The sequence below is a fragment of the Schistocerca gregaria genome, chromosome 2 (genome assembly GCF_023897955.1).
Source record: "Schistocerca gregaria isolate iqSchGreg1 chromosome 2, iqSchGreg1.2, whole genome shotgun sequence".
Lineage (NCBI taxonomy): Eukaryota > Metazoa > Arthropoda > Insecta > Orthoptera > Acrididae > Schistocerca > Schistocerca gregaria.
Window position 1 is genome coordinate 823,485,445 of NC_064921.1, and position 24,366 is coordinate 823,509,810.

The window sequence follows — 24,366 nt, forward strand, 5'->3', positions numbered from 1 at the left end:
TCATCACGCGAGTGTTACGTAAATGCTTCAGGAACTCGGGTTGGAGTCTCTAGAGGAAAGGAGGCGTTCTTTTCGTGAATCGCTACTGAGGAAATTTAGAGAACCAGCATTTGAGGCTGACGGCAGTACAATTTTACTGCCGCAAACTTACAATTCGTGGAAAGACCACAAAGAAAAGATAAGAGAGATTAGGGCTCGTACAGAGGCATATAGGCAGTCGTCTTTCCCTCGTTCTGTTTGGGAGTGGAACAGGGAGAGAAGATGCTAGTTGTGGTACGAGATACCCTCCACCACGCACCGTATGGTGGATTTCGGAGTACGTATGTATGTAGATGTAGATGTAGATGATTTCTCTGCTTCGAAGAGTCTCCTTAGGTCAACGGAAAATAAAGTCCTTTGCATATTTAGTTCTCCAGGCACTCCCATCAATTCTGTAGTCTTAAACCTTGACCTTGCGTTCTCATTGAAACATAGTAGAGCAGCGAGCACACTTATTTTCAAAGTGTGTAGTCCTACCAGAAGAGTGTACCCATTCCAACACGCAGTTGCTTAAGACTCTCATTTTGGTATTGAGTCCTACCAGGGGAGGAAGGCGCAGCTTTGGCACTTCCGCCACGTGCGCATGATCACCTAGTAACTATTCTGATCACGTAGGTCCTTGAGGTGTTACATTAATTTTATCTAGTCTTGACTGATAAATACATATTCACACACACATTCGAAGGTGTACGTGTGCAATCTTAACACGTGCCATCCGCCTTGTGATAAAAGCCCTCTCAGCCATCAGATTTTTCCTGCAGTCACGTTTCCATGTTGTACTTCGCCTGCCTGATGCAACGAGGACTATCGCTTCCGCCAGGTTCGCCCTTATCTCTAGATACGGTCAACCCCGCACACCGAGGCAAACCATTTGCTCAGTTGCTTGTCATCTACACGGTCCCCGCCCCACCTGAATAAAGGTTTCGTAGTTTTCTCCCGCTCAAAACGCGTCTTTGTGGAGACGTATAGTGCACTTAACAATGAAAGTGGAAACACATCTACATGCCAGGGGCTCCTTTTTTGTTTTTTAAACACGTATATATACCAAACAGGGAGTACTGTTCAGTTCTGCAGACGTTATAACTCCAGCTTGACGTCTTTTTGTAGTGCTTACTGCAGTTTTCTTCTTCTTCTTAGTGTTTATCCGCGCTAGCAGTTTCCGCTTGCTGACACATTTGCCTCCATTTTGGTTCGTCAAGAGCATCTTCATAGGTAGCACTAATGAATTCCATGTCCTTCTTAAGGTGGTTCACCCATCGTGTCTTGGGTCTGCACGAGATCGTCAGTCATTTATATCCAGGTGCATAGCTGTTCTTGCTGTCGAGACTGCTGTTCTGCACTTAATCTGCTTCCCCGTAGTTTGTTTGAGATGGGATAGTTCCAACTCAGTTATTCTCATTAGGAAAGTTGAAGGTCCCCTGAGAGTTGAGCAGATTTTGCACAAGTAACACCTGCTTCGTGCTTTTTGCCAATAGACCCAGCATCTCTGCTAGACCTGAGCAGAAGTACCATGCCGCCACAGCCATCTCCAGAAAGTAACTCAGCATGATTTTTTACCAATTGTGTTCGGATTTCGATGAACAAACCTCTGAAATGCGACCAGTATTGGATAGTCTGTTGTTTTCATTCCAAAATTTGGTGTACCCAGTCGAACTGAGCCGCCTCACCATCGTGTTTGGTGCAAAACAGCCGACCCATCATGGGACACTGCTCCGTTGCAGCAGCAACCTTTTATTCATTAAGGTGTGCTTTGTACCCCAAGAGTGGGATGTTTCTGCAGCACTCTCCCATTTTTTCCTGAAATAAGCGATATTCTTGTCAGTCACGCTAGCAACAGCATTGAGCCGTCCCTTCAATATTGAAATTTTTTATAATGGAGAGTTGTGGAGGGAGTACATGTTTTGTGATCGATTGCTGTCCACCGAGATGGTCACTCGACTCTTAGCCACCACTGGGTGCTGACGGGTACACGGTTTGCTAATGTTGGGGAAATGTAAATGCCATGAATTTGCAGATCGTACTTGCTTACTTTGCTGTGTAACTTGTATTGCTTAATATGCTTATAATTTGTGGCATCTTGTTGGATCATTAGACCGCAGCTCGTGGTCGTGTGGTAGCGTTCTCGCTTCCCACGCCCGGGTTTGATTACCGGCCGGTTTAGGGACTTTCTCTGCCTCGTGATGACTGGGTGTTGTGTGATGTCCTTAGGTTTGTTAGGTTTAAGTAGTTCTAAGGTCTAGGGGACTGATGACAATAGATGTTAAGTCCCATAGTGCTCAGGGCCATTTGACCCATGTGTTTTCTTTTGTTTTTTTTATCATTAACTCTGGTATCGCGAGCTGCCTAGGTGAACAGGTTTTACTATATATATGCATGTGTAGTCTCTGTAATGTGGACATGTTCAACGCAACTGACACCACATGTGCAGGATGTCCCTCCTAATTCTGCTACCTCATATATTTCCAAAATGAAAAATGTCACACATGCAATTTAAAAGGGATGTACCTCCATCAGGACCTCACACAATCGGCAGTAATGCATAACCCATCGGGGTCAATTAACACCAATTTCAACACAAAGTTAGGTTTTTATTTTAAATGACACATGTATGTTTTCTCTTCAGAAACGAAAACTAACGGTACAATTTAGTTATAAGAAGTGGTTCTAGTGTCCTAAACACAATTGTTAGTGGCACACAGCCCACAAAAAAATGGTTCCAATGGCTCTGAACACTATGGGACTCAACTGCTGTGGTCATCAGTCCCCTAGAACTTAGAACTACTTAAACCTAACTAGCCTAAGGACATCACACACATCCATGCCCGAGGCAGGATTCGAACCTGCGACCGTAGCAGTCGCACGGTTCCGGACTGCGCGTCTAGTACCGCGAGACCACCGCGGCCGGCACACAGCCCACAGAAAGTAAAATTGTTAGTGGCACACAGCACACAGAAAGTTCGTGTTTGCACATGATATCGGGCACGGAGTACTCACAAATAACCGGTAATTTCACGAGATGAACCTGCGTCGCCGGCGTCGGTGGCCGAGCGGCTCTAAGCGCTTCAATCCGGAACCCCACGGCTGCTAGGGTCGCAGGTTCGAATTCTACCTCGGGCATGGATATTTGTGATGTCCTTAGGTTAGTTAGGTTTAAGTAGTTCTAAGTCTAGGGGACTGTTGACCTCAGATGTTAAGTCCCATAGTGCTTAGAGCCATTTGAACCATTTTGAACTTGGTCGGTCAATAGAGGACGGTTAATGCTGATTGTGGATGACGCTGAAGTTGTCGTCTAATGACGATGATGCTCGATTGGAGACAGAACTGGCAATCGAGCAGACCAAGGCAACATGTCGACACTCAGAAGAGCATGTTGGGTTACAACAGCGGTATGTGAACGAGTGTTATCCTATTGGAAAACTCCCGATGGAATGCTGTTCATGAATAACAGCAGAACAGTTCGAATCACCATACTGACGCACAAATCTGCAGTCAGGGTGAGTAGGATAACCATAAGAGTGCTACTGCTGCCATACGAAATCGAAACCCAGAGCATAACTCGGGACATTGGTCCTTACCTGGCTTCCTTCTAAGCATCACACAGGCATCACCAGGACCGAAAGAGAAACGAATTGCATCAGGAAACACAACAGACCTCCACTCCGACCTCCAACGAGTTCTCGCTTAACACCACTGTGGTCGGAAACGCCGGTGGTTTGATGATCCGTCGAATGCTCGCTATGGGGCGACTGGCTCGGAGCTGTCCTTGAAGTAACCGATTTGTAATCTACATCTAAATCTACATTTATACTCCGCAAGCCACCCAACGGTGTGTGGCGGAGAGCACTTTACGTGCCACTGTCATTACCTCCCTTTCCTGTTCCAGTCGCGTATGGTTCGCGGGAAGAACGACTGCCGGAAAGCCTCCGTGCGCGCTCGAATCTCTCTAATTTTACATTCGTGATCTCCTCGGGAGGTATAAGTAGGGGCAAGCAATATATTCGATACCTCATCCAGAAACGCACCCTCTCGAAGCCTGGACAGAAAGCTACACCGCGATGCAGAGCGCCTCTCTTGCAGAATCTGCCACTTGAGCTTGCTGAACATCTCCATAACGCTATCACGCTTACCAAATAACCCTGTGACGAAACGCGCCGCGCTTGTATGGGTCTTCTCTATCTCCTCTGTCAACCGACCTGGTACGGATCCCACATTGATGAGCAATACTTAACTGTAGGTCGAACGAGTGTTTTGTAAGCCACCTCCTTTGTTGATGGACTACATTTTCTAAGGCCTCTCCCAATGAATCTCAACCTGACACCCGTCTTACCAACGATTAATTTTATATGATCATTCCATTTCAAATCGTTCCGCACGCATACTCCCGGATATTTAACAGAAGTAATTGCTACCAGTGTTTGTTCCGCTATCATATAATCATACAATAAAGGATCCTTCTTGCTATGTATTCGCAACACATTACATTTGTCTATGTGAAGGGTCAGTTGCCACTCCCTGCGCCAAGTGCCAGCCGCTGCAAAACATTCCTGCATTTCGCTGCAATTTTCTAATGCTGCAACTTCTCTGTATACTACAGCATCATCGGCGAAATGGTGCATGGAACTTCCGACACTATCTACCAGGTCATTTATATATATTGGGAAAAGAAATGGTCCGATAACACTCCCCTGTGGTACGCCAGAGGTTACTTTAACGTCTGTAGACGTCTCTCCATTGAGAAAAACATGCTGTGTTCTGTTTGCTAGAAACTCTTCAATCCAGCCACACAGCTGGTCTGATATTCCGTAGGCTCTTACTCTGTTTATCAGGCGTTCGATACAGTTCTGCACCGTCGCGGAAGTCAAGGAATATGGCATCTACCTGGGAGCCTGTATCTAATATTTTCCGGGTCTCATGAACAAATAAAGCGACTTGGGTCTCACACGATAGCTGTTTCCGGAATCCATGTTGATTCGTACAGAGTAGATTCTGGATTTCCAGGAATGACATGATACGCTAGCAAAAAAAAAAAAACATGTTCTAAAATTTTACAAAAGATCGACGTCAGAGATATAGGTCTATAGTTGTGCGCACCTGCTCAACGACCCTTCCTGAAAACTGGGACTACCTTTGCTCTTTTCCAATCATTTGGAACCTTCCGTTCCTCTAGAGACTTGCGGTACACGGCTGTTAGAAGGGGGGCAAGTTCTTTCGCGTACTCTGTGTAGAATCGAATTGTTATCCCGTCAGGTCCAGTGAACTTTCCTCTGTTGAGTGATTTCAGTTGCTTTTCTATTCCTTGGACACTTATTTCGATGTCAGCCATTTTTTCGCTCGTGCGAGGATTTAGAGAAGGAACTGCAGTGCGGTCTTCCTCTGTGAAACAGCTTTGGAAAAAGATGTTTAGTATTTCAGCTTTACGCGTGTCATCCTCTGTTTCAATTCCATTATCATCCCGGAGTGTCTGGATATGCTGCTACGATCCACCTGCTGATTTAACGCAAGACCAGAACTTCCTAGGATTTTCTGTCAAGTCGCTACATAGAATAGTTCGTCGAGTCACTGTAGTGCCAACTGGTGCTTGAACCGCTGCTGCAGACGCAGTACGATGCGCCATAGTCATACGCTGAACACGGCAAACAGTCTTTACTCTCGGTGGTGCCACGTGGCTGTCCCGAGACCGGGTTTCTTGCGACCATACCTCCCAGTGACCATCGCTGCCAGCAATCGTATACAGTGGCTACATTCGTGCCAAGTCTTCCTGAAATATCGCGGAAGGAACATCCAGACCCTCGTAGCTCTATTGCGCGACCTCGTTCAAATTCAGTGACCTACTGATAAAGCCGTCCTCGTCGTGTTAATGGCGCTCTTGACTAACATCATCTCATTTCGTCCAGTCTCAAAGCTTCTTTCGCTCATGACCGCCAAAGCGCATATTTAAAGCGAATCAGATTTTCCTCATAGTGGCGCTTATAGCGCCATAGCGCCAGTCTTATGCGACTGGCGCGAAATTGAAATACATGTCCTTTTTCACATGTAGAAACACGCCCATCAACTTCAGTTTATCTCGCGCAACTGGTTTCTGATGCTGGGATTTTTTTCCTGTCAGTATATTTGGAAACATTGCATTCAAAATTTCCGAGGAAGCAAATGTGCAGTATGCGGTGCATCCATCCATACTGGAAATCACTGATAGACACGTGTCCCGTCTCACGTCCTCCATGAGATGGCGTAGAGTGTCTTGCACAAATGATACACACCGACGTCCAGTTAACGTCCTCTGATAAAAGTAGGGACCTTCAATATGGGTACGAATGATGCGCTCCGAACACTGATATCCCACAGCCGTTGATGAGCAATCACGCGAAGCCAGTGGTGTCTCCACATGGACCAGTAGTGCATGTTTCGCATATTCACATGACGACGATTTGTGAACGATTCTTCATCCATAAACAACCTACCGCGTAGGACGTCAGGATGGTCTTACGATTGCTGAAGAGTAAAACGACAGAATACCATGTGGGATCGAAGGTCATTCCACTACAGGTCTTGGTGGAGTGAGATATGAAAGAAACGTATCCCTGTGCAAAACTATCCACACACTACTACGGCTTATCCACAACCGCGTACAGTGCGTTGTACACTCACCTCAGGACTGTTCGTTACAGCAGCCAGAACAACAACTTAGTTGTCATTTTTATAGTCTGATTAAAATTACTTGATAATTGACACTTCATGGGCTGGAGATGGTTTCATCCAATCAGGGCGCGCAAGGTCACACTCTAACCGTTCGCTGTAGTCAAACTGCGACAACAATTGGTCAGTTCACCTTTTACGGCTTGCTTTCTTGCTGTGTTTAGATCCCTTTAATTTCGTATTTCATCATACGTCATAACCATAAAACAAGACACACACACACAAACACTCACATATACGACGATGCATATACACTCCTGGAAATTGAAATAAGAACACCGTGAATTCATTGTCCCACGAAGGGGAAACTTTATTGACATATTCCTGGGGTCAGATACATCACATGATAACACTGACAGAACCACAGGCACATAGACACAGGCAACAGAGCATGCACAATGTCGGCACTAGTACAGTGTATATCCACCTTCCGCAGCAATGCAGGCTGCTATTCTCCCATGGAGACGATCGTAGAGATGCTGGATGTAGTCCTGTGGAACGGCTTGCCATGCCATTTCCACCTGGCGCCTCAGTTGGACCAGCGTTCGTGCTGGACGTGCAGACCGCGTGAGACGACGCTTCATCCAGTCCCAAACATGCTCAATGGGGGGACAGATCCGGAGATCTTGCTGGCCAGGGTAGTTGACTTACACCTTCTAGAGCACGTTGGGTGCCACGGGATACATGCGGACGTGCATTGTCCTGTTGGAACAGCAAGTTCCCTTGCCGGTCTAGGAATGGTAGAGCGATGGGTTCGATGACGGTTTGGATGTACCGTGCACTATTCAGTGTCCCCTCGACGATCACCAGAGGTGTACGGCCAGTGTAGGAGATCGCTCCCCACACCATGATGCCGGGTGTTGGCCCTGTGTGCCTCGGTCGTATGCAGTCCTGATTGTGGCGCTCACCTGCACGGCGCCAAACACGCGTACGACCATCATTGGCACCAAGGCAGAAGCGACTCTCATCGCTGAAGACGACACGTCTCCATTCGTCCCTCCATTCACGCCTGTCGCGACACTACTGGAGGCGGGCTGCACGATGTTGGGGCGTGAGCGGAAGACGGCCTAACGGTGTGCGGGCCCGTAGCCCAGCTTCATGGAGACGGTTGCGAATGGTCCTCGCCGATACCCCAGGAGCAACAGTGTCCCTAATTTGCTGGGAAGTGGCGGTGCGGTCCCCTACGGCACTGCGTAGGATCCTACGGTCTTGGCGTGCATCCGTGCGTCGCTGCGGTCCGGTCCCAGGTCGACGGGCACGTACACCTTCCGCCGATCACTGGCGACAACATCGATGTACTGTGGAGAACTCACGCCCCACGTGTTGAGCAATTCGGCGGTACGTCCACCCGGCCTCCCGCATGCCCACTATACGCCCTCGCTCAAAGTCTGTCAACTGCACATACGGTTCACGTCCACGCTGTCGCGGCATGCTACCAGTGTTAAAGACTGCGATGGAGCTCCGTATGCCACGGCAAACTGGCTGACACTCACGGCGGCGGTGCAAAAATGCTGCGCCATTCGACGGCCAACACCGCGGTTCCTGGTGTGTCCGCTGTGCCGTGCGTGTGATCATTGCTTGTACAGCCCTCTCGCAGTGTCCGGAGCAAGTATGGTGGGTCTGACACACCGGTGTCAATGTGTTCTTTTTTCCATTTCCAGGAGTGTATATATACATACGTGTTTCATACACAGCGCTAACCAAACTCTACTGGATCACTCTGTACAAGAAGCGATTCAGCACCACATATATAATTACTCGCACATTACCTGAAGCCAAATTTCTGAAAGCTGCATTTCAGCGTTACTACTGGAATATGAGCCATAAATGTAACTACACGAAGCATAGTAGAAACGTATGGAGTGAATAGCGCAGTAACTTCTCATCTGGAAGGTCGTAGATTCTAAACTCGGTAGGGATAGCGATATTTTTTTCTGAGTTTAATCAAAAATTTATGAACTGACACGCCGAGTTTCTGTGACAGCTGTAATCGAGCAGTAGCCGGCAGGCGATGTAGCAACACTGCAGCGGCATGTGACAAACGTTGACTATCAGGTAATTTTAATTCTGCGTTGATGCTTTCTGGGCGCACAACTGCCTATTTCCGTGAGTCTTGTGCAGGTGTTCGAAATGGTACGATGGGAAAAGACGCCGCCAATCTGTTACGACTGTGGTTGCATTTCTGTGACATTCGCAATAAATTAACAATATATCTAGTTTTTCTTCATTACTGAAGACCGGATTATCAACGCGAAGACCGCAGATGTCGCAACAGAAAAGCACTGTCCGAAATGTACGTGAAATGCGTCACAGTATATTTTCCTGTCTGGTACCGACAGCAGTACAGGTGGACCGAGAAGGAGACACCAGTAGATTGAACAGTGTAAGCAGTAAGTGCGTACTGATAGTGATCTGTTTACAGCAGGTTGCAGGACAGTGCAGGCAGGTTTTGCCCACTGCAATGGGACAGAAACAGCAGCGCCGTTGCCGTCCTGTGAAGTCTAATATTTCAGAGTGTGTGAAGTTTATAACAGTGAAAACAAGTCAGCCACCTCCCGTTTTCACTTCTGTTGAAAAAAACAATCATTTACCATGTCAATAAACGTTGGAAGTGGTGTTCGTTGAATCCTATGGATTATGCATTCCTGCCCATTGCGCGAGCCCCTGACGAGGGTGCTTTCCTAGCCAGTTGCATGTTAAACAATCTGTTCTGTTTTTTTTTTTCGTAAACATATGAGGTGCCAGAGTTAGGCGAGACAAAATGGTTCAAAAATTTCAACGGACTGGGAACGTGACGGATGAACGTGCTGGAAAGGTAGGGCGATCACGTACGACAACCACAGAGGGCAACGCGCAGCTAGTGCAGCAGGTGATCCAACAGCGGCCTCGGGTTTCCGTTCGCCGTGTTGCAGCTGCGGTCCAAATGACGCCAACGTCCACGTATCGTCTCATGCGCCAGAGTTTACACCTCTATCCATACAAAATTCAAACGCGGCAACCCCTCAGCGCCGCTACCATTGCTGCACAAGAGACATTTGCTAACGATATAGAGCACAGGATTGATGACGGCGATATGCATGTGGGCAGCATTTGGTTTACTGACGAAGCTTATTTCTACCTGGACGGCTTCGTCAATAAACAGAACTGGCGCATATGGGGAACTGAAAAGGCCCATGTTGCAGTCCCATCGTCCCTGCATCCTCAAAAAGTACTGGTCTGGGCCGCCATTTCTTCCAAAGGAATCATTGGCCCATTTTTCAGATCCGAAGCGATTACTGCATCACGTTATCTGGACATTCTTCGTGAATTTGTGGCGGTACAAACTGCCTTAGACGACACTGCGAACAACTCGTGGTTTATGCAAGATGGTGCCCGGCCACATCGCACGGCCGACGTCTTTAATTTCCTGAATGAATATTTCGATGATCGTGTGATTGCTTTGGGCTATCCGAAACATACAGGAGGCGGCGTGGATTGGCCTCCCTATTCGCCAGACATGAACCCCTGTGACTTCTTTCTGTGGGGACACTTGAAAGACCAGGAGTACCGCCAGAATCAGGAAACAATTGAACAGCTGAAGCAGTACATCTCATCTGCATGTGAAGCCATTCCGCCAGACACGTTGTCAAAGGTTTCGGGTAATTTCATTCAGAGACTACGCCATATTATTGCTACGCATGGTGGATATGTGGAAAATATCGTACTATAGAGTTTCCCAGACCGCAGCGCCATCTGTTGTTGACAATTGTAACTACTGTAATTTCGAAAGTTTGTCTGCCTGAAAATGTACTGTTATCCCAAGCATATTGCAACAAACGGTGTATTTCTATAGCTGCTCGTTTAGTTTTTATTGCCGTTTCAAATATACCGGTCATTTTTGAAACACCCTGTACTTCATCAGTAGGCGTGACGGTCTTGATTAGTCTTGATTACTTCAGTTCGACCAAAGGATCGAAACTCTTTGCGGGAATACAGGACTTGCGGCGAGCAAGAAGGCGAATGGACAGTGCACGTTACTTGGCGTGTGACAGGCTGAGAAGCTGTGGGAAGTACGGGAAGCGTTTCAGCATGGCTGGGGCGGTTAAGGCAACCAACCACTCGTGTTATGAGGCAAATCCGGACTCAAGTCCCGGTCTGGCACAAATTTTCGACCTTCACCATCGAATTATTTCTATACCCGATTCCTTCGCAACTTCAACAGATTTTGTTGCGTTTTCTCCGGGTAGTCTTCTACACTTTTTGATACCTTCCCACAATGTTAGCGACATTTTGTAATTTGGATTGATTTTTACAGAACTTTGCGCTCTGTTAATTTTCATTGTGATTTATGACAGGCATTAGAGCAAACAAGTATCCGTAATCTCAGTCGTTTAGCTTTTTCACGGTGAAGCGAACTTCTAATAATAAATACAACCTGGTACACACGCCAGCTTGTTGTTTTCACTGTAATAGCGTTATTGTTGTGTACCATGGCTAAACTTAACAATCGGGTATATTAAGAATTCAGAAAAAATAATGAGCATTACACTCACTCGTCTTGTATGGCCAAAATTTTGTTTCATAAGGAGTATTGATTCTCGACTCTATCCAGAAAGAGGAAGCTAATTCCAGTACCAGGTGCCTCTCCTGAGAGTCGCCATGTGCATTTCCTCTTGTATTCCGGCAGGTATTTCCAATTTCGCTTTTGCAATGTACAGCTGGAAGCCAACGGCTTTGGCGCAGTGGTAACAACGATTCCGTTCAGATTACCAAAGTTAAGCGCACTCGGGCTGGGTTAGCACTTGGATGGGTGACCACCCGGCCTGCCGAGCGCTGTTGGCAAGCGGGGTGCACTCAGCCCTTGTGAGGCAAACTGAGGAGCTACTTGATTGAGAAGTGGCGGCTCCGGTCTCGGAAACTGACATAGGGCCGGGAGAGTGGTGTGCTGACCACATGACCCTCCATATCCGCATCCAGTGACGCCTGTGGGCTAAAGCATGACATGGCGGACAGTCGGTACCTTTGGGCCTTCATGGCCTGTGCGGGACGACTTTAGTTTAGTTTAATGTACAGCTAGAGTCACCCCAAACAAACACTGCTCATCGTACATTTCACGCAACGCCCATTGTCGACGGAAAACGTCGGTTTGTATCCCGTTAAGAACAAACTCACTCTTGAAGTGAAATCTTACGTGCCCATTCGATAGCGCAGTTCCGAATTACTTTGTTACGACATTTTGTTCATCGGTATATTGTGTGTGTATTGTGTATTGAACCGGGGACCTAGATACGACGGTGAGGCTTCGTCCCGCCGTAGCCTTCAGTGGTTCACAATCCCACAACGGGCCACAGCAGTCCTCCCACCCAACCGCCGCCCCACACCGAAACCAGGGTTATTGCCTTACTGTGCGGTTCGGCCCCCAGTTAAGCCTCCTCCCTACCCCCCCCCCCCCCCGCCCCCCCCCCCCCCCGTTAAACTTCGGTTATACAGCAAATCAAATAAATCCAAAGGCCGTAAATTCAACAAAATATCTAGTAAATGCAATTCCGAACAATTTGAATGTTGTGGGGAAGGCGGATCAAAGACTGCGTGTTATTGGCATAACACTTAGAGAATGTAACTGATCTATTAAAGAGAATACCTACCTATGCTTGTCCGTCCTCTTTTTGGAGTACTACAGCGCGGTGTGGAATCCTTACCAGATAGGATTAACGTAGTACATCGAGACAGTTCAAGGAAGAGAAGGACGTCCTGTATTATTGAAAATAGGGGTTAGATTGTCACGGGCATGATACAGGATTGGGATGCATATAGTTATCAAAGACGTTTCTCTTTGCGGCGGGGTCTTCTCGCGAAAGTTCAAAACGGTTCAAGCACTATGGGACTTAACATCTGAGTTTATCAGTCCCCTAGACTCATAACTACTTAAACCTAACTAACCTAAGGACATCACACACATCTATGCCCGAGGCATGATTCGAACCTGCGACCGTAGCAGTCACGCGGTTCCGGACTGCAGCGCCTAGAACCGCTCGGCCACAGCGGCCTGCCGCGAAATTTCATTTACCAATTTTCTCCTCCGAATGCGAAACAAAATTTTTTTCACTCCGACCTCCATAGGGAGAATGATCATTATAATAAAGTAAGGGAAATCAGACCTCGCACTGGAAGATAGGGGTTTGTTTTTTTCCGAGAGTGGAATAACAGAGAATTATTGTGAAGGTGATTCGATGATCTCACTGCCAGGCACTTAAGTGTGCTTTGAAGAGTATCCACATAAATGTAGATATAGATGTAGATAAACTGCTACGCATGGAACTGCTATTTTTGTTTTTTCCTGATGTGAGTTTGCACGTTTATTAACATGTTACTTTAAATTATTTTCCATGAACATGATAATATGAAGTAGTAATTTTGTACGAAACTGTGAATTGTTGTACTCGGTGTAATGTCAAGTGAAACGTGTTGAGCTGTAGAAATTTACCGATAGAGGTGCGCCAACGAAAATTCTGGAGAGCGAGAACGGCGATGATTTTTGTGTCACGTGTGTGCTGGAGTGGTGCGTCTTGGCCGATGTTAAAAAAAACTGTTTTATCCGTGATAAGCGTTTTCATTATGGTGTGTATTGCGGACAAAGGAACGAATAATCAAACGTGTCTTACTGCTTCTCATTCTGAATTGATATTTGGCATCTGTCCAAACTACAATTTGGAGATCTGAATGTGCACATGTAGTATCGAGTGCGAATGCCACGAACTGTATTCTACGTACTGCAGACTACCAGAATAAAAAAGAAATGTTGTAATGCAACTTTCCATCGTGGATTGACATTCAAGTGATTAATCTTAAAGCTTATTACAAGCAAATTGCTAACCTGGGTGATCTTTGCGTTACTGTATCTAGTTGAAGTGCATATTGCGGACTGTGAAACTAGACTAGAAATACGTTAATGCACTTAGCCTGTTAGTTACATGTTCCATAGATCATTTGACCGCTTCTTCTATCGGAATGATGTGGAACGAGCCAGTTTACAGGGTACACATACATGGTTAGTGTTAACATTAATGAACGCATTGTTATTTGTTATTTTTAGTACTAATTATGCAACTACACTTTTCTTACTGGATATCAGTTTTTAAGTAGAAGAATGATTTCGAATTATATTTAAAACTTGCTTCGCTAACTGTCAGACATTTTATGTTACTGGACAAACGATCAAGCATTTTTGTTGCTGTATGTTGAACTCCTCATTGAGCCACTGACAGCTTTAACAATGGGTAGTAAAGATCATTGTTCCTTCTAGTGATGTAGATATGTACATCACTGCTCTTCTCAAGTTGTGACTGAATGTTTGTGACAAATTTTACTAACGAATATATGTACTGTGACGGCACAATTAAAATACCTAGCTCCTTGTAGAGGTATCTACATAATGTCCATGGGTGGAAACGATATATTATTCTTATTGTTCGTTTGTGTGCAACCAATACTTACGTTCTAAGTGATTCCACAAAATTATTCCGTGAGACATTATTGAATGGAAAGATGTAAAATACGTCATGAGGCTGATACGTTTGTTTCCAAGGTCAGCAATCATACGAAAAGCAAAAGTAGTTGAACTAATTCTTTGAGAAGCTCAGTAACATGCTTCTTCCAGTTCAAGTTTTCATCTATATGTATACCCAAAACTTTGAAATATTCTATCCTATTTACCGACTCCTCTGTCAGTTGTTGGTATGACTCTATCTACCGTGAGAGTTAAATGTAGCGTGTGTTTTTCAAAATTTAGGGACAACCCATTTTCAGGAAACCACTTAATAATATCCAGAAAGGCCCGTATAGGACTGCAGCATGCGGTCGTGCATTATCCTGCTGAAATGTAGGATTTCGCAGTGATCGAATGAAGGGTAGAGCCACGGGTCGTAACATATCTGAAAAGTAACGTCCACTGTTCAAAGTGTCGTCACTGCGAACAAGAGGTGACCGAGACATGTAACCAATGGCACCCCATACCATCACGCCGGGTGATACGCCAGTATGGTTATGACGAATACACGCTTCGAATGTGGGTTCACCGCGATGTCGCCAAACACGGACGGGACCATCATGATGGTGTAAACAGAACCTGGATTCATACGAAAAAATTACGTTTTGCCATTCGTGCACCGAGGTTCGTCGTTGAGTACACCATCGCAGGCGCTCCTGTCTGTGATGCAGCGTCAAGGGTGACCGCAGCAATGGTCTCCGAGCTGATAGTCCATGCTGCTGCAAACGTCGTCGAACTGTTCGTGTAGATGGTTGTTGTCTTGCACACGTCCCCATCTGTTGACTCAGGGATCGAGACGTGGCTGCACGATCCGTTACAGCCATTCCTGTCATCTCCACTGCTAGTGATACGTGACCGTTGGGATCCAGCACGGTGTTCCGTATTACCCTCCTGAACCCACCGATTCCATATTCTGCTAACACTCATTGGATCTCGACCAACGCGAGCAGCAATGCAGCGATACGGTAAACCGCGATCGCGATAGGCTACAATATGACCTTTATCAAAGTCGGAAACCTGATGGTACGCATTTGTCCTCCTTACACGAGGCATCACAACAACGTTTCACCAGACAACGCCGGTCAACTGCTGTTTGTGTATGAGAAATCGGTTAGAAACGTTCCTCATGTGAGCATGTCGTAGGTGTCGCCACCGGCTCCAACCTTGTGTGAATGATCTGAAAAGCTAATCATTTGCATATCACAACATCTTCTTCCTGTCGCTTAAATTTCGCCTTTGTAACACGTTATCTTCGTGGTGTAGCAATTTTAATGGCCAGTCGTGTACTATTTAATGAGCTAATGCATAAACGGCTTTCTCCGTCGAGCAACCCTTCTGGAATCCAAACTGCGATACGCTAAGTAAAGTGTCTCCACTTTAGCGTACTATTACTCTAGCTGAACTGATATTCGGAACGTTGATCTTAAATCTACGATATGTCGATCGCGGCGTGTCTACAGTGAGTTTACGGTAACTAACTATTGTGAAGAGTATGTACTGTTTGGCTCGTACCGTGGTTTGTTAAATCGAATTGTAAATAAATTAATGTACTTTCTTACTATGGATTGTGCTAGTTTTAAATGTTCCAAATAGAGATCGAACGGGAAACAGAAGATTCAAAACTGTGGCTACAAACGGCTAACAAACGTTACGATTTCTGGATACCTTGTTTAATAATTTCATGAAGCGTCTTATTTGCGTTGCCGCTTGTGGATAAACTAATCGAGATGATTCTTCAACCATCGCGCTGTCCAGCTGCATCTACCAACGAGCGGTAACGATCAAAAGGATTCGCAAGACGGCGATGATTTCTGGACTGCGCGCGACTGGATTGTGATTCATCAACGCGGACGATGATTACACGCTGACAGTTCCAGCTAAGTGGAGGCTGACTTTGCATATATTATAAAAGCTTAACCCTCGCTGACTACTGTCTGAAAGCATTTTGCAATAAAGCTATGATTTCTGCTCTATATGTATTACTCTCTCATTATCACCGCATTTCTCAAAACTGAAGTGTCCATCGAGTTGTAACTTTCAGTTAAAAAGTAAAATTAATTTCTTTCATTTACTAACGTCTTGCCGCAGTGTTGGAACATGCCAAACATATTTTCTGACACTGCACTCAGTATTGCAAATAACTGCTGTTGTTATCAGTGGTGCTTGACTAATCAGTCTTTTTTTCGCTTTTATTGTGTACGTGTTTATTGTGTTGTATGCAAGTGTTATTTTCTGCATTTGCATGGTCCTTAACTTTTGTGTCAATTTTAATATTGATAATTTCGTATGTTGGTAAAATACACGAGTTTGCACTGTCCATCATAAAGCTAGCTGGCAGCAGCTAATCACGAATAGCTGATGTTTTCTTGTTAGTGAACTACTTCGGTAGGGGGAATTTTTCGATTTTTACATTTATTCAGTACTCCTCATCCTATGATTTTCCTGAGCCTTCCTTGCATGTGTGGTAGATAACAAAAGTTATTGCACTCTGTATAGGTGTAATATTCGGTTAATCCCGAGAAAAGTTAAATATTCTTGATTTCCATTATCTCCAAACATATGTACGTGAGATAAACCGATCAGTTTTGGTAAGATTTATGTTCAATGGGTTCCTGTTACATCACATAGACCGCCGTGTAGTGAGAAGGCAGCGTTGTTTTAATGATATCTTGACGAAATCTGACAGTGGAGTACGAATTTCGGAATGTACTGAGTGTCACTTCCATGTTTGTCCGTTCGTTTTGTTTTTCCTGCGTCTACAATAAGACGATCGAAATGATGTTCGAAGTGGTGTTACTGATGAAGGAGGGCTTGACAGAAGGGCGGAAGAGAATGTTAGGAAAAATGGAAGAATCACACAAAGAAGTGGATATACAGAAAGAAACTGTTAGAACAGTAAAAGCAGCGAGAAAAATGGTACATGAATCACAAAAAGAAGTGGATGCAATGTTTGACAAACTAACTAACCGTAGATCAAACACCGGAAAAAGTTAAACTTAGAATATTTCAATAGCAAGAAGAGTCGGGAAGTATTAGAAACGAAAAGGTAGAATGCTTGTATAAAATCACTTAAGACCAAGCTATTGAGGGTAAACAAGGGAAAGCCAAAGTAGAGAGTGACTAATCATCTTTTCCAGGTGCGTAGTAGGAAGAATGAGGCAAAATTGGAAGAAATTAAAGAGACCACTTCTGAAGCCGTGAAAACGATGGCTGATTTATAAAACAACCCCTAAAACAAAAATTTCTTGGGGTCATTTTCAATAATGCAAACATATAATAATAGTAAGCTTTACAACATGTTTTGCGATCTCATTGGGGAAATGAATTCAATTTCTGTTGTAAATAGGGTTAGAAGTTAAGGTTGGAAGCCAAGTTACTGATGAATAGTCTGAAAACAGTACGTCGAGAATAAGCAGTGCAAGCTTAAAAATAAAAAGATCAAAATGGAGGCATATGCCATTGAGAAATACAAATATTGAAGCAACTTATATACTATTCTTGGATGACTACTGCTCCAAAGATAGACATAGAGAAATAATGAAAGCTTTTCAAACAGCCCCAGAATATTACAGGAAAATGTGAAAGGATAAGTTAGGAAATAATTAACAAATTGAAGCATTCAGACAGTGCACGGAGTGACAGAGATTTTGTTGAAGTGTTGGTAGGGAAATTACTTTATCACAAGAGATGTTGGTTGGTGGGTCATAACTAAAGGTTAAAGAATTTCTCAGAGTGAGCGATATTGGTGAATGGCGATCGAACTGTTGTCTGTAGGAAAATGAAAACTTTAATAGAATCAATGAATTATAGGGCCCAGGAGGAATAGTGCAGAAGTGATCTGCAGTGACAAATCAGACATCAGGGTATTCACTACTCTTTCACGAATATGTGCAAGCTGTTTCAATGCTGTTTCTTTTTGCACTGCTTCCAACGCTTCTTGTACTGTCAAAACAACCTTCGGTGAAAATCTTTTTTTTGGTTATTAAGTGAGATCCCATTTTGCATCAGATCTAATTTCCGGCCTGAAAACCGTGTATTGGTGCGATTTTGTACTATGAAGTAGAATACGAAAGGGGGGAAATGGGAACAGATACCTTGTTCGTGTTGTAGCTTTTGACCAGCCTACAGCTCCCGAAACTTGCGTTCATGTTTGGCGTCTAATTCTTCCTTAAATATTAGCATTTGATTCATAATATACCTATATACAACACCAAAAAGGTTTGCACTCAAAGCAGCTCTTAACGCAAGGCGTGATAAGTATTATCTCCAATTTGCATCATTCTTCTTTTTATACAAGTCCCTCCTCTCATTGCCAAAGCACAATTGGCCAATACTACAAATATATTCACTAGCCTGTCTAACCATAGCTGAAATGTACTTAGGTACAACCTCATGCACTAAACACCACTTGCCAAGTTTCACATCAGCACTAATACTGACTAAGGCGCGGCGTAAAAGAAATATAAATAGTATGACCCCACGTCCCTATCAGGCATCATTTGACACATGTTTTTCTTGATATAACGTCCACAACTGTTGTATAAATGATCCATGATTCCTCGTGATGGTTGGGTGTTGTGTGTTGTCCTTAGGTTAGTTAGGTTTAAGTAGTTCTCAGTTCTAGGAGACTCATGAGCATAGATGTTAAGTCCCATAGTGCTCAGAGCCATTTGAACCTTTTGATCCATGATTAATAGTTTATTACATCAACCACACAAGATGCATTAAATTTTGCCTTCCAATAAAATGAGAGCACAAATAGGTTTAGGGCAACAGTTCCATCTTCACGAACATTTGAAAAATTACAACTAAATGTTACGTCATTAGATATTGTCAAAACTCTAAGAAAATCAGCAAAACTTGTAGTAACGTTCTAAACAGGATACCATAATACCTGCAGAGTGAGAAATATGGGAGCTGTTATAGGATACTGAGTAGAGGGATTTGTTGCCAATCTTGTAGGAAATATTTTCACTTGGGGGGGGGGGGGGGGGGTGCAATAGGGAGAATGTTGGAAAACAGAAGAGACTCTCCCCTGGAACGGCAGAGCATGCAGTAGGAACATTTTGATTGGGGAACAGGAAAGGAAAATCAGTGCCCTTCATGCATAGTTGGAAGAAGCCAGGAAGGAACTCATAAAGATCAAGGGAGATAGGGGGGAGGAAGGTGGTCAGGAACTGGCAGCTGGTAGGAGGATAGGAAGAAAGAGAATGCGATCTGATACTTTTATCATCGACACAGAAAACATGTATCTACCACTGCCAGAGTTAAGTGGAGAAGAGCCTCAGGTAGAACGAGGAGCAGGAAATGTGCAGCACACTTCAACCAAGGCCAAGAAGCCTAGGAATGTACAAAGTGTTGGGAAGAAGAAAGTGCTGCTACTAGCCATGAGCGAGGAGTAGGCCCTCAGTTACAGGAAAGTTCAGGGCAGTGTACCAGGCCACCAGTATCTTCAAGCGAAATGCAGGGCTAGGTCATGTGATAGAGGACATAGGATCTTTATGTAAGGACTTTACAAAAGAGGACCATGTAGTGATAGTGGGTGGGATGGCAAACGGTTTGGACACGGATGGCACATATGACATAGGTGGTGACCTGGACAAGATAGCTTCCCTGACTCTTGGCACCAACGTACACTTTGTTGAGCTGTTCTGGCGTCATGATAGACCACACCTTGATGGAGCTGTGAGGCGAATCAATGTGGGGTTAGGGATGACTCTGAGGACAGCCAACTTTGCTCATATTTCTATGGTGCCCATGGGGACTATCAACAGATGGGTTTTCACTAGGCATGGCCTACACCTAAACAGGACTGGGAAGGGAAGGTTGGTACAGCTGATTTATGAAAGTATAGGGCTGGATCCCAGGCCACACGTGGTCAAATACCTATTGTCATGGGTAGGAAAAGTATGTCTTTTTAAGATAAACCCAGACAACAGGTTCCCCTGCCTAAAGAGTATCTCCAGCACTTTAAAAAATATTGAAACTATCACTCACAAGACAGATTTTAACACCTCAAACATCACATATACCTGATGTCACAAAGAACAACAAATCATTGGAAAGAGTACCATGGGGCATTTCACAGACTTAACAATCCTCCAACAAAACATGCAATCCATAAAAAATAAATACTACAATTAGAAGTTGTGCTCCATTCTTTGAACTGCACAGTAGTTTGTATTACTGAGCACTGGTGTAGAGACACAGAAATCCAACATGTAGCATTATCATTATATGAAAAGGCAAACTCTTACTGCAGAACTGCTTCAAGGGTTGGAGGATCATGCATTTATATCAGAAAAGGAACACAGTTAAAATCAAGACATGACGTCAGTTACCATAAGTGAAGATAAACACTTTGAAATATCAGCTATTGAATTAACAGGGCTTGATATCACCAAGAAATTAATCATATTGTGTGTGTGTACAGATCTCTCAGTGTTAGTGTGGACTCTTTTTTCAATAAGTTAACAGAAGTTCTAGATAAAGTCTCAAGTACAAAGGTCAACATAATTCTGTGTGAGGACATTAACATCAGCACTAACATCATAAATGAATCCAGCAGCACCTTCATAAACATCCTTCAAAGTTTTGGCATGTCCCTATTGCTCAATAGTGCAACAAGTGTTACAACAAGGACTTCGCCAGTAATCGACCATGTGGCCAGAAACGTGGACAAGGAAAAGTGTGATGTAGCTGTAAAAGATCTTGGACTATCAGACCATCTCTGTCAAATAACAACAGTAAAGCCAGGCATCGAATCATTCCCTAAACTACGAGCCTACTAACAACATCAATCAGAAATCAAAATAAAAGGTTTTTCAAAAGAACTAGAAAAACAAAGCTGGGATGATGTGTATAAGGAAACCAACGTGAATATGAAATTCTCTAAATCCTCCACATTGTTTAAATTGAACTTCGAAAAGACATTTCGAAAAGTATGCATGTTTGTATCAACATCTCACAAAAACAGATGGATAACAGTAGGTATTAAGAAGTTCTCCCAAACACTTAAACACCTCAGTTCCATGAAAAATATTCGCAATGCTCCAGAATTCTTACATTTCTATCACAGATACAAAAAGATCTACGAGAAGGTGCTGATTGCTGCAAAAAAGTCATTTAATGACAAAATAATATATAATGCAGAGAAAAAAGGCAAAGCAATCTGGGTTGTTATAAAAAAGCAAATGGGGACAAGCTTTCCCAGTAGTGTTACTCATGATGAAAAAATTCTCTTCGCTCATGACAGCAATATTATAGTCACTGAGAAAACAAGAGAACTCCTTGCCGAGAAAGCAAATGAAACTCTCAAGGAAGTTTATGATTGATCAATAAGTAGTAAAGTGGCATTAAACATAAAGAAAACTAATGCCATGAATTTCAGTTTGAAGAGGAAAAATGACAAAGTTAAATTAAGTGTAGATGGCACCTCTATAGACTGTGTAACAAATGCAGAATTTCTAGGAATGAATATTGATTCTCAGTTGAAGTGGTGTGAACACACAAAGGTACTTACAAACAGAATGTCATCAGCATGTTATGCCCTTAGAATCCTATCATCAGCGTGTAACATTCAGTGTCTTTTAGTTACATATTATTCATATATACACTCAATTCTTAGCTATGGAATTCTTTTTTGGGGAACTAATGCACAAAATATGAACACAATTTTCAAACTCCATGAAAGATCCATAAGAAATATAACCAAAAATTCTAGTCGAATTCACTGTAAAGATCTGTTCAGAACACTGATTTTAACTGCTCCATGTGAATACATTTACCAGACAGTTGTACACATCAAAAATAACATTGGTAATTACTGCACAAACAGCTCTGTTCATGACCATGCAACAAGAGATAGACTCAGCTTACATTTACCACAAAAAAACATAAAACATAAAACTCAAAACAGCATTTTCTACCAAGGAATGAAACTATACAACAAATTACCAAAAGAGATTAAATAAATTGCCAAAATACGCTTATTTAAAAAGGCAGCTAAAAAGTACCTGTTATGCAGTACATTTTATACATTGGAGGATTACTTAGTTAAAACAGAGAAGGGGTTTGATAAAAAATGTTATACAAATAAATAATAATAATAAGGATTATAAAATACACAACATTCCACATAACACCTTCACTTTATGTTTTTTCATTCTTTTTTTCTTTCTAGAGATACTTACCCCCAAGCTATGCATAGCACAATACTAACACCTCTTCCTCTTTCTGAGCTCAACATCTCACTCATTATGTAGGGATGCTGACTCAGTTTTTCAGGATAGCAAATGGGACGTTCCGGTGCAGAACATGGCCCAGAGAACACCAGTGTGTGTGTGTGTGTGTGTGTGTGTGGGTGGGTGGGTGGGTGGGTGTGGCTGTGTGGGTGTGGGTGTGTGTGTGTAGTGAGTGAAGTGTTATGAAACAATGTGTGTATAGCGTGTGCAACGACAAATAGTGAGATATGAGTGAACAATGTGGCATTACATTATTTAATAAGCTATTTGTAAAAAAAAGTATTGTATCCCAGGAGTAAATCTAATGATTGTCTCTAACTAGAAGTCTGTAAATATATGTGTATACGAATTTGCTTATTTAAATTGATCTAAATTTGTAAATACTTTGACATTTCCTGTATCCTTGTAAAAAGAGATCTACGGATGAGTAAAGCTACTGCTACTACTACTACTACTACCCGTATAAGTCAACTAAAACAATGCACTATAGTGATTCTCCGTTACATTGGGTGTAAGCAGAAAATATACGTCACATATTCCAAAGCTGTGTGGAAAACCACAAACAGAATTTTTCCGACATGAAACACAATATATCCCCATGTATAAAAGAGCTTAAGTACTCCGAATCAACTCAAAACATAAACTAATAAAGACCGAACATCCCACAAAATCAACAGAACCTAACAACGGTGCAGGCTAAAGCTTGCCATTAATATGCGCCTGCATTAGGCGATTTAACCAGACTTCCTCATACTGAAGCCAGAAGAAAAGGCGATACGACGTTTCCGCACTGCCGGTGTCATTGCGTACGTGATATGTCCCCTTTATGAAAAGATTCTGCCTTACCAGCACTGCATTCACACCCGTCTAGTACCACAATAGGCAGGTGACTGAAGTGTTGCCGTGTGGCCGAAACTTAAGCGAGGCTAAGCTCGTAATCTGTTATCCCCCCAGCCGTCGTATCTAATCGCCACGTTGAAAACCGCGACGTCAACGCCACTCACTTGCAAGACACACATTATTATTACGAATTAACAGTACTTGTAGTAAGTCGATTACAGCATCGACACAGGTGGAACCAAAATTAAGTACAAAGTGGAGGTATCTTCTGTAATGCCACCCATTGAGTTATACATCACCAGCATACTCGAAATCGTCACTAAGTCGCACTCATTCTGAGCTTTCGCTAAACTAATGCCTCTTGGACCCAAATCTTACAAAAAACAGTTAAAACCACCATCGCACATATATTAATAATCAGAAAGAAAAAGCCTCTATTTCAGAACAAAACAGGCGAACACGTTCTGGGCAGTGTTGGGGATGTAAAAGAAGAAAACTAGCTTTACGACTTATCTGTCCTTGAAAGACGTGTAAATGAAAACATCTTGATACATTCGCGTTTTTTTTACGTGTTAACCCTAGTCCCCCAGCGCAGTGAGCTTGAAACCGATTCGAAATTATCTTTATTAAACTAGTGTATATTTTTGTAACTATTGTTTGTTCTGCTGAAAGACGTACGGAAGTATGTGACGTTGCATACCTGACAATAATAAAATTCTGATTGAAAACAAAAGGAAACATAAATTAATTACTCTTCCTATAGATCACAAAGAAATCAATTCTCAAGTCTATGACTGCGAGTTTTAAAATATTCTCCAACAACTCCTAATAACTGTTCGGCAATGCTCCAGTTCGCAACGAACAACTTACCTCATCCTGCCGCTACAACAGCGTGATCAGCAACACGCTAAAAATATTTCAGAAGCAACACTGTGGTCCACGCAGAGAGTAATGCCTGGTCATAATAATTGCAACAAAACTGCCATATTAATAGAAACTGAATGATCAGGAGGCGTTTAGTCAACA

General features: G+C 43.4%; 1 protein-coding gene across 1 annotated transcript in view; it reads right to left on the reverse strand.

The window, feature by feature from the left end:
• Positions 1-23,468, reverse strand: part of LOC126335165 (juvenile hormone acid O-methyltransferase-like) — a 92,448-nt gene extending 68,980 nt beyond the window's left edge. Inside the window, exon 1 of the mRNA XM_049998142.1 lies at positions 23,347-23,468. The gene's annotated coding sequence lies outside the window, so the exon portion shown is untranslated. The remainder of the gene's footprint in view (positions 1-23,346) is intronic.
• Between the last annotated feature and the right edge of the window lie 898 nt (positions 23,469-24,366).